Here is a 10913-nt window from a genome sequence, read left to right as displayed (position 1 = left end):
GCAGAGGAAGGCAGGACAAAATAGAGGCAGGCGTGAGTAGTTTTGTATTCATGGAAGTGGGAAATTGAGGAAGAAATCATCATGTTTTCTCTGTGAAGTAAGAGATAAAATGGTTTGTCTGTGGAAGTCTGGGAAACATTGCTGGTTCCAGTTTTGAAAAATGTGGGAAAGAACCAACACTTTCCATACAGTAGAGAAATCATCAAGAAGGAACTTGGAGTAAGATTTACTGCAATTGTTTATGACTGGAAAGGGATGCTGATAACAGAACTGAGATGCCTAAAGGATCATATGAATTTAAAAAGGTGATGAATTGCAACTTTCACTGAGGCCCAGAAACAACCATAGCTAGGAAAGCACTTTGTAATCCAAGAGAGTGATACCTGAATTTGTGATTACATAGTAGAAATAATCTACATTTATAATAAAATTCAGAATGTGAGAAATAGGGGGCTAAGGAAAAAGTCTTAGAGATGAGGACATTAAGGATAGAGAGTCCATGGTTACAGTGGTATTACCAAGGATGATAAAGGCAGGATTTGGGTGGAGAAAGGTTAATGAGACAGTCACCAAAAGCTTTGATAAACAACAGGGAGTGTACTAGATGTTTCTGTTGATGGTGGCAATAACAAAGTGGTGAGAAATGTATAGTGAAGTGTCATGGATCTCAAGTGATTTGAAGGGTGTGTGTGTGTGTGTGTGTGCTAGTTTTACAAGAGAGTAGAGGACTTATTACTAGCATTACTACAGGAGAGTATAGAGTACAGTAATACTACTTCACCATCCAGTGGTACAGGTGTGGGAAAATAAGCAGCGAGCATTTAAGAGGACAGGTTAAAGTAGTATCTTCTGCTGAGAGTTAAGCTTCACTTATGGCAAAGAAGTGAAGAAACTAGTGATAGGGTTTTTTTGATGATTCCACATTGATAGTTTTAGAGATTACGGTGGGAAAGTTTTGGAGGTAAAGGTGTGGTAGATAGCTGAGTCCAGGAAACACTGAGGAGAACAATGTACAGTACAGGATAAAAAACCACTAAGCATTGAGGCATTGACCAATTTAAACAGAAAAGAGACCAATGATGAGTGGAGAATCCCTTTGAGCATGGTGTTATTGAGTGTAGGGACCTGATCGTTTGACTTTTTCAACAGGAATGACTATAGTCCCAATAGGTTCCAACTCTGTCTATATGATATACATTTGGGATTAAGGTGGTTAGAGAAACCACCACCGTAATAAATTAATACATTGCCATTTTATTTATATATTAGTCCTCCCTAAGTCTTTTTAGTGTGAATCATTGTAAGAGCATAATAAGTTTTAGTATATTAATACCATTGATTTTCTGCATCTGCAAATCTAATGTTAAATCAGTATCTTTTCATCAAGGTCATTACATTTATAGGAGGCAGAGAGTTGCAGCCAGAGAGTCTACTTTGGGAAAAAATTACATTATCATACCTTTTCAAGCACAACACATGAACCCAGATTTTTATCATATATGAAGAAAAAATAAACCCATTAATCAGTATCACAATGAGACAGGCTATCCCCACTCTTGACCAAGAGCTTATATCTTAATTTTCTGAACTGTTAAAAAAACATTCAAACAATCGCCTATCTTTCACACAACTATATACCCTGCCAACTATCATTAATCTTTCTAAAGTAGAACTCAATTATAAAAGACCTTTAGGAAATGGGGGGAAAAAGTGACTACTTGATTTCTTTGACTGCTCCTTTTGTTCACTATGCCAACATGCATTTTTCTAGACCACTTTCTATATACTAGAAATTGTGTTAGGTCAAACCTCTGACCTTGAAGAGTTCATGAGTTGATGGTGTTCAATTCCCTCAACCTTCTGGCGATCCTACAGTTGACACACTTCAGTTTCTGATTTCACATTGAATATTGATTTTCCAACATTTTCAACAAAGAAAGGTCATTCTAGCAAAAGATCCTTTACTTTAGTAAAAATTTAAAATTTTTTTCAAACACAAATGCTAAAACCCATGGCCTTCATTCAAATAAGCTTTCATTTAAACAGATTTTCTTCTTTTCTCAGACTTGAATTTAGCTTGTGACTTGACAGTTGAACAGCTGTTGACTTAAATTTCCATAAGACTGTATGTTTTGAAAAAGAAGATTAAAATACCGCACATTTCTATTCAGATCCAACAAAAACAAGGGCAGTTAAACCTAAACTATTTGGCTAAGAGAAAGGAGATAGAATTCTTTTGTTTTGCATTGTATCCTTTCATATCACTCCCCCATATCCCCCCAACCAGTATACACACACACACACAGATACCTCCTGTCCTTAAAAGGAGTCTAAACTTGATTTTTCATGGAGATTTGTAGAAACACATGTAATGAAAATAGTACTGTTTATTTGACATCAAAGACCTTCTATTTCTGTCTATCTTTGTCAGCAGCTTTTAAAGCAATCTTGATAGCTGGCTTTATTGGATAAAATATTAAAACCTCCACAAAAGAAAGAAAAAAATAGAAATACTCAGGCACTTTAAAACTTTGGAATAGAGATCCAGGATATTTTAGGTTAAATTCAGACACTCTAGCAGAACTTGTATGTACACATTCTTATTTGAACCACTCATTTGGTGCTCTTTCCTTTGTTTAATCCTGGTGTTAATTCAAGTGGAAGAGTCGGAAGACTTTGCCTTCAGTATTTTTAAATAAAATAACCCTCTTGAAATGTATGTAACATTATAAAATCAGTGAATGCTACTTTTTGGTAATCTGTTGAAAGGGAAATAATAAAAGTGGGTAAGACCCTTTTCTCTTATTTCATTGTATATGTAACCACAGTCCCCCCACCCCATTCTGTTTTCATGTAGATGCAAAACAAAAAGCAAGTGTACAGTTATCTTGGATCTTAAACTAGAGAAGAATTCATGTAGTTATTTAAGGATAATGAGCTACATCAACAGTATCAGTCTGGCCAAATGTGTAGCAGGCTTAATCAAGCAAAGCTGAGTCAGGTGCAATATTGAGTTCGGTAGGCTACACATGAAGGTTCAGGTAAGTTAACTGAACCATAGGGAGCTGCCATTTAAAAAAATAGATCTTCAGGGCTTCCCTGGTGGCGCAGTGGTTGAGAGTCTGCCTGCCGATGCAAGGGACACAGGTTCATGCCCCAGTCCAGGAAGATCCCACATGCTGCGGAGTGGCTGGACCCGTGAGCCATGGCCACTAAGCCTGCGTGTCTGGAGGCTGTGCTCTGCAGCGGGAGAGGCCACAGCAGTGAGAGGCCTGTGTACCACAAAAAAATAAATAAATAAAATAAAAAATAGATCTTCAAAATTCTGTACACATTTTATTAGATTTCACATTGTAAAAACATCCCGTATGTAAAATAGTCAGTGTTACATGTTCTCCAGTAAAAAAAAAAACATTTAATGAACATGGATTTTTATCAAACAATTTGGAATACAATTCTGATCATCAATATGACTGAAATTCTATGAGAATCCATCCACTCATTCAGCCAGTGTTTATTGAGCACTTGCTGGCTTCATTCAGCAAACATTCTTTAAGCACCTTCTCTGTGACAAACATATTTGTAGATATTGAGGTCACAAGAATGAAATGTCATGTCTCAGGTCTCAACAATATAGAGATGAATGACAGATTGCTTCTTCCTTTAAAGAGGTGTTGACAACTCTGAGAGAAACAGGCATAACTAATTCTATGTTACAATACATATAAAATAGGAATTAATGAATGTTAATGCTAAGATAGAAATCAATTAATTGAGTAGGGGAAGGATCAGGGAAGATTTCCTAGCAGATTGATAATGGTCCACTAAGGAAGAGGAGACATTCCCTAGGTAATGCAAAAGAAGGAGGAGTTCTCAAATCTATGAACGCTAAGGGAGATTGTATTTAGTTTTGACATATTTTTATTTGATCTGCTTTTTCACTTATTGTATACATACATTTCTATATAAGCTTATTGCCCTAAACCTCATAATGTCAATAGCCATATTGCATTTTAATGCATGAATAAAGCACAGCTTAATAAACTGTTCACTTACTGTTAGGTTTCTGGTTGTTTCTACTGTTTCATTAAATTGCCAGATATTTCAGAAAAAAATAAATAAATTTGAGAAATGGAAGTACATTCACAGGATTGACCCTACAGTTTTACAGATGTTAAGAGTTTCAAGATTTATCTCTGAGGAAACAGCAACAACTTATTTTAAATAGTACCAGTGATATTTAAGTACACTTGATTTCCCAGAGTTTAAACAGTTTTTACTAGATCAACCATTAAATTTCAGCTTTACCAGGGCAAAGATTATTTCACTCATTAATATATACCTAGGACTTAGCATAGTGCCTGATATAAACACTCAGTAATGAGCTGCTAAATGGATGAATAAATGACTGAATGGGTGGACACCACCATCTTAACTTACTTCTGTTGATTTAGTAGGTGTGTTTCAGCATCATAGAGTTTGCTTATATTTGCATATTAATTTATTATTTTATCATCATATACTATCCACCAAGTACTACATTAATGTTATAGGTTTATGCTGCACACAGTCTGGTTCTTAACCAGTAGACATACTACCCATTCTTCCCAGCTAAAGCATGCCACTCTGTTATTTGCACACATCCAGGGATTGGTAATGACTATCTAAGCCTACTTTCTTCTTTGCCTGATATCCGCTTTTTCATTCAGCAGTGGCCATATCACCCATTTCTTACTATTGACATTAAGAAAAAGTTTTCTGAAAAAATCTTCTCGGGATTATTTTTCTCCTTTTGTTGGAAAAAAAGAGAAAGAAAACCACCTGAGGAAAAACCCACTTTTTATCAGCATCTCTCATGATTATTTACTTTGAATACAATCATGATGTCTGGAGGTGTTGCAGCCATCTGGAAACCACATTTCAATATGCCTACAGTCAAGAAAAGTAACCAGCTTCAGACAACGGGGTAGAAGAATGTCCTTGGTAAAATTATTGAGCTGTATCAGCTCTAGATTGCCTATCTCCAGACTTCCTTTTATTTAAGATAATTAAACACCACTATTGCTTAAGTCATTCTGGGTGGGGTTTTCTATTATTTGCGTCTGAAAATATTCCTGGCACAATTTAACTATGGAACTTTATGAAGGATATACTTAAACCTTTCATCATAGCTTTAACGTTCTCATTTCTCTCATCACTGATCAAACTTCTTTTGATTTGGAATAAATATTACATTGTGTTTTTCTTTAATTTGACAAGTTGATTCTATTTAGGTATATCCCTTGCAGTTTATTTCAGCTTGTGGAATGAAGGAAGAGATTAATTAATTAATATTTAAACCCAGATTTAAAGCCCATGAAAACATATTGACTCATATTTCTGTATTCCTTTTTGACCATCGTTGGAATTTATGTAGTCAATTTTTAGCTTTCTTTCCACTGGACATTTTTATTCTTTTAAATATTATGTCAAAAAATCGTGGTGATTGTAGAGCACTGCTGAGGGTGCGCGCACGGCCGAGGTAGCTGAACAAAGGAGCGGGGGGGCCGCCGCGAGAACCTGCCACCGACCTCCCTGGCTGCACGGGCCTCGGGTTCGCCGCCATCGTGACTGACAACTGCATGGCCGAGGCCCCGCAGATCCAGTTCGGTCTCATTAACTGCAGCAACAAGTACCTGACGGCCGAGACGTTCAGGTTCAAAATGAACCAGTGGGCCAGCAGCCTGAAGAAGATGCAGATGCGGATGCTGGTGCAGCCGCCCGATGAGTTGGGCAGCAGTCAGCTACCTGGCGGCGGAGAAGGATGGCAACGTAACCTGCGAACACGAGGTGCCCAGCACTTTACCATCATGATGCATGACGACGACGGCTGCAGGTCTCTGCCGTCCGAAGGACACCGGCTCTACTTTGCCGGCACTGAGGACCACCTGTCGTGCTTTGCTCGGACCACTTCACTGGCCGAGAAGTGGAGTGTGCACATGGCCACGCACCCGCAGGTCAACATCTGCAGCATGGCCTGCAAGAGCTACGAGCACCTGAGCGTGCAGCTGGCGGAAAAGATCACAGTGGACCACGACGTGCCCTGGGGCGTCAACTAGCTCATCACGCTGGCCTTCCAGGACCAGCGCTACAACTGGGACCCAGAGTCCACCACCAGCTACGCACTCGAGTTCTGCTCTGGCAAGGTGGCTTTCCGCGACTGCAAGGTGCCATCGGGGCAAGGCCACAAAGGTGGGGAAGGACGAGCTCTTCGCCCTGGAGCAGAGCTGTGCCCAGGTCATGCTGCAGGGGACCGACGAGAGGAACATGTCCACGAGCCAGGCTATGGACCTGCCAGCCAATCAGGACGAAGAGACCAACCAACAGAATTTCCAGCTGGAGATCGACCACTATACCAAAAAGCACGCCTTCCGCACCCACTCGAGCAAGTACTGACAGCTACCAGTGGTGTCAGTCCACCTCCTCCACCAAGGACACCGGCTGCTACTTTGACATCGAGTGGCATGATCAGAGGATTATACTGCATGTGTCTAATGGCAAGTTTGTGACGGCCTTGGTGGAGACAGCAGCGGACTCAGAGCTCTTCTTCATGAAACTGGTCAATAGCCTCATGATCGAGTTCCGTGGGGACCATGGCTTCACTGCCTGCCACAAGGTCACGGGTATCCTGGATGCCAGCCACTCCAGCTAAGACGTCTTCCCGCTGTAGTTCAGAGACGGTGCCTACAACATCAAAGCCTCCACGGGCAAGTACTTGATGGTGGGCAACACCTCCTGGGTCACCAGGAGCAGTGACACCTCTGTGGACTTCCTCTTCAAGTTCTGTGACAGCAAGTTGGTCATCAAGGTGGGCAGACACTACCCGAAGAAGAGTCATGTGGGGTCCCTGAGGGCCAGTGCTGACACCGTCGACCACATCACACACACTGTGGGGATACTAGGCCCCGCCTCCTGCTTCCACTTCTCCTCCCTGCCCAGGCCCCTCTTTGTTCACTCTGCTCCAGGTGAGCTCCGCTGCGGTTGGAGCCCCTTAACTTTCAAACTGGAAACCCAGAGAAAACGGTGCCCTCACCTGTTGTCCCATGTGGCCTCCCCCCGGGCCGGTCAGTGGCTCTGACCCAGTCCTTGGAGGGATTTGAGATCCCTCTGTCCTCTCTTCTCTGCCCTGAGAGAGGCTAAAACTTCTTTCTTCTGACCTCAGATGACTCCGAGACTTATTTCCCCAAAGAGGCCAAGGAGAAATGGAGGGCTGGGAGGCCTTCCCGAGCCCCTGGGAGTGGCAGATGTGTAACTGGAATCCCCTGTCCCCTCCTGAGCACCCCACTTCCCCCAATTCCCAGGAGCCAAGCTCTTGCGCCAAGCCTGTGGGAGGCCCCCTGGTGCATCATCCCTGAGGATGGACAGGAGGGGGCTGGCTCCTGCTTCTTGTGCATGGAGCAGGCTTGGTTTGGTGGCCACTGGGGCCTGGCCACTGCCCATCCTGCTGTGGTGCAGGGGCCACAGTCTCATTTCTTTCACACTGGACTGACTGGAAGCAGAAAAATGACCAAATCAGTGTTTTTTGGTTTTTTTTTAATTGAAATATTATTTCTGCAGCAACCCCAGGCAAGCCTCGTTGTAGCCATGAGTGGTCTTCAAGGGGTCCTGTGGGGAGCTCTTGAGATGGCATCTCTGGGCCTCGGTGCCCTGTCTGCCCACTAGTGATAGTGCAGGTGGGGCAGCTCCCCAAATTCAGAGCCTGCCCCCACCTTACCAGGAGGCTCTCATTGGCCCCCTCTCTCCAGTGTGCCCCAGCACCAGGCCTGTGTCCTCACCTGGTAGTGCTGGGCCCCTCATGGCCTCAGCCAGGGCCCCCTGGTGTGATCAGTTCTCCCCTCCTGACTGGACTCCTGGGTCTCAGGAGGATGAAGTTGGGCATTGTGCTCAGCCAGGAGCCCTGTGGAAGCCATCTGGACCCTGACTTGAGGCCCGTCCCTGCCAGCTCCCCTAACCTCTGGTTAGTGTCTACCATGCATCTCACTCTGGGTGTCTTGGTCTTTTATTTTTTGAAAGTGTCATTTGTAAAACTCTAAATGCCCATGATACATAGTAGCTTTAGACTGGAAAGAGCAAAATAAAATAATGCAAGTCTGCAAAAAAAAAAAAAGTGGTAGTTAAAATTTTTCATGTATTTAAAAAGCTGGCATGGTAAATTTTTAATTTTAATTTTAATTTTTTAAAATTAATTTCATTAATTTTAAAAATGTGTTAATTATTGACTAAATTAATATACTTTTCTAATTTTACTAACAATTTGTCAATTTCTATGAAATATTCCACGAGGACTTAAATTATCAGGAGATTTTACTACATAGACAGAAGAGGAGCAAGTAATGTGACCACAGAGGAACTTGGAGTGATTTGGCTACAAGCAAAGGAATGCCAGCAGCCATCAGAGCTGCAAGAGACAAGGAGCAGATTCTCCCCAGAGCCTTTGGAGGGAATATGGCCCTGCTGACACCTTGATTTAGGATCAGTGATACTGATTTCCTGTATCTGGCTTCCGGAAATATAAAGGAAAAAAAAAAAAAAAAAACTTCTGTTGCTTTAAGTCATCAAGTTTTGTTATAATTTGTTATAGGAGCCACAGGAAATGAATACAAATTTCTTTGCTATCACTGTCATTATTCTTCTACATAAACATTATTTGTACACTAAATTTTAGTTAAAATTTTTCATCTAGTAATTTTTGTTTATTTTCCTGGATATTCTCATATACAGTGATCATCTGCCAAAAGTTTCTTTTCAATTCTTTGTTTCTTATTACTGTATTTTTGTACTTTTGCTATTACAGGTTTTGCATGAATTCCCAATACAATACCAAAAGAATTACAGGGTTGTGTTCTAAATTACCTACATCTTGTTTTTAAGAAGAATTACTGGCACTTACTCACTGAATAGAATGATTTCTTATTCTCTTAATGTATATTTTTGTTTTATACATCTTTAGAAATATCAGGGGCTTTTACAGTATTTCACCATATAACAGATGTAGAATGATATCAAATTACAATCAAATTATAGTGTAATACTTGTGAAATACATACATCTTATGTGACATATTAAGTTAATCATTTCTTGATGGTTATCATCATGTGGTTGAATTTGTATATTGAGCTCTTATTTATACATATACATAAATTTAAATATCACTTTGCTAATAGATAGTTTACCCACTACTTACCTAAGAAGTTTGCCAAATCAAGTCTTTGGGCTTTTTCTCTAAGACCTTGGAAGCAGAGTTACCTGTTGATAAAAACTATAGAGTTGCAGATTCTGAAGGAAAAATTTCCAAGTACTGAGAAAGCAAATGTCACAAAGTATTTTTCTTTATTTGAAAAATAGGGTCATAGAATGATGATGCCAAATTGCCAAGAATAGAGGATTTTAAAGCTAGAAAGTGGTATATTTAGGCCAATATTGGAAGGACTGAAGGAATGTTTCAGTTTTTCCTAAGAGGAAAACAACTGGATTTAGAAGAATGTCATTAAATGGGACAGATCCATTGTCTGCTTCAACATGTGGTGTCTAAGAACAATGGCAATTTGATAGGGAAGAATATACAGTTCAGATAATTAAAACTGAGTTCTTGGGAACCATTGAAAAATCCTTGCAAAAGCCTTGCAAGGAAGTGGTGAAACCACGGATCTTAAAGGAAATGTGGATGTTTGGGCAATGAGCCCATGAGCCATGATCAGGAGAAACTAAAACCCAGAAGACATATCTCGAAGTGTTATTCACAACTTATGTCTCTATTCCTCCACCAACTCTATAAGGAGAGAAACCCCCAAAACATTGCTGAGATGAATTTCTTCCAGCCAGGTCAATGGAGATCAGAGCAGAATTATATAAATATAAATATATATATATATATATATATATATATATATATATATATATATATATATGTATGTGTATAAAACATTTATTTTACTTGATTGTGGTGCAGAAAATTTATACATACTAAACATGTCTTTCTTTACTAAAAGTACTTAACTACTGAGTTATACTTTAATGTAATGTATAAATTATGTTTAGTCTGTATTTAAATTCATGAATGGTGTGCCACTCATTTTTCTCAGTTATTTTGGCTATTTTTTTACTAATTTATATACACACATATGTTTGGAACAGCTATGGAATACAGAGATTATTCTTTTATAAGCATTCTTCAGGGAACCAATTGGCCTTTGTCTTTTAAAATTTATTTTAGTAACTTTTACAGTATTTTATTATGTTCCTTGATTATTCTTGGACTTTATTTATTTATAAGCCCATAAAATTGATCTCTTTGCCACTTCAATCTACTCTGGCTCTTAAGTGCAGCCTATGCTTACATTAGGTTTCCTGGTTCCTGTAGACACTGTTGACTGATACTGAGTTTATTGTCAACCACAATGCTTAACATTTCTTTCAGATAAGCTTTTAAGTCATTTTTACAAACCTCATAGTTATACATTTGACCTTTTGGTCCCAAGTGTAATAACATATTAGGAATTTTATTAAAATCAATCTTGCATGAGTGATTCTATCAAATATAATTTTTAAATAATGTTGACTAAATGAATAGTTTTTGGAGTCTGATTCTGTCATCCAACTGCTACTACTCTTCAAATTTGATAAGCATGTAATTTTTAAACTTATTTGAACTGTTGCATCGAACAGGGAAGAGAAAAGTGTTCTGGGGATGTCCCTTGAAACTTCCCTTAATTTTGATTTCAATCCATTAATTAAAGCCTTTTGGGTTCAGTTATTCAATCATTTATGAACTCAACCTATTTTATTACATCTAGAATGTTTCTCCCAATATAATGTTATTATGAGTTAGCAGGTCAATACACTATTATAGTCCAGACTCACCCTCTCTACTGCAT

At 39.5% G+C, this 10913-nt stretch overlaps 1 pseudogene across 1 annotated transcript; it reads left to right on the top strand.

Moving 5' to 3' along the window:
- The first annotated feature begins 5602 nt into the window (after nucleotides 1-5602).
- On the top strand, nucleotides 5603-7117 carry LOC309802946 (fascin-like; annotated as a pseudogene). Its single transcript has one exon. The product of its transcript is annotated as a fascin-like (transcript).
- Nucleotides 7118-10913: the final 3796 nt, after the last annotated feature.

This window comes from Mesoplodon mirus (genome assembly GCF_964341445.2).
Source record: "Mesoplodon mirus genome assembly, chromosome: 4".
Lineage (NCBI taxonomy): Eukaryota > Metazoa > Chordata > Mammalia > Artiodactyla > Ziphiidae > Mesoplodon > Mesoplodon mirus.
The sequence above is the reverse complement of the archived record's forward strand: the minus strand, read 5'-3'. Positions and strand labels throughout refer to the sequence as shown.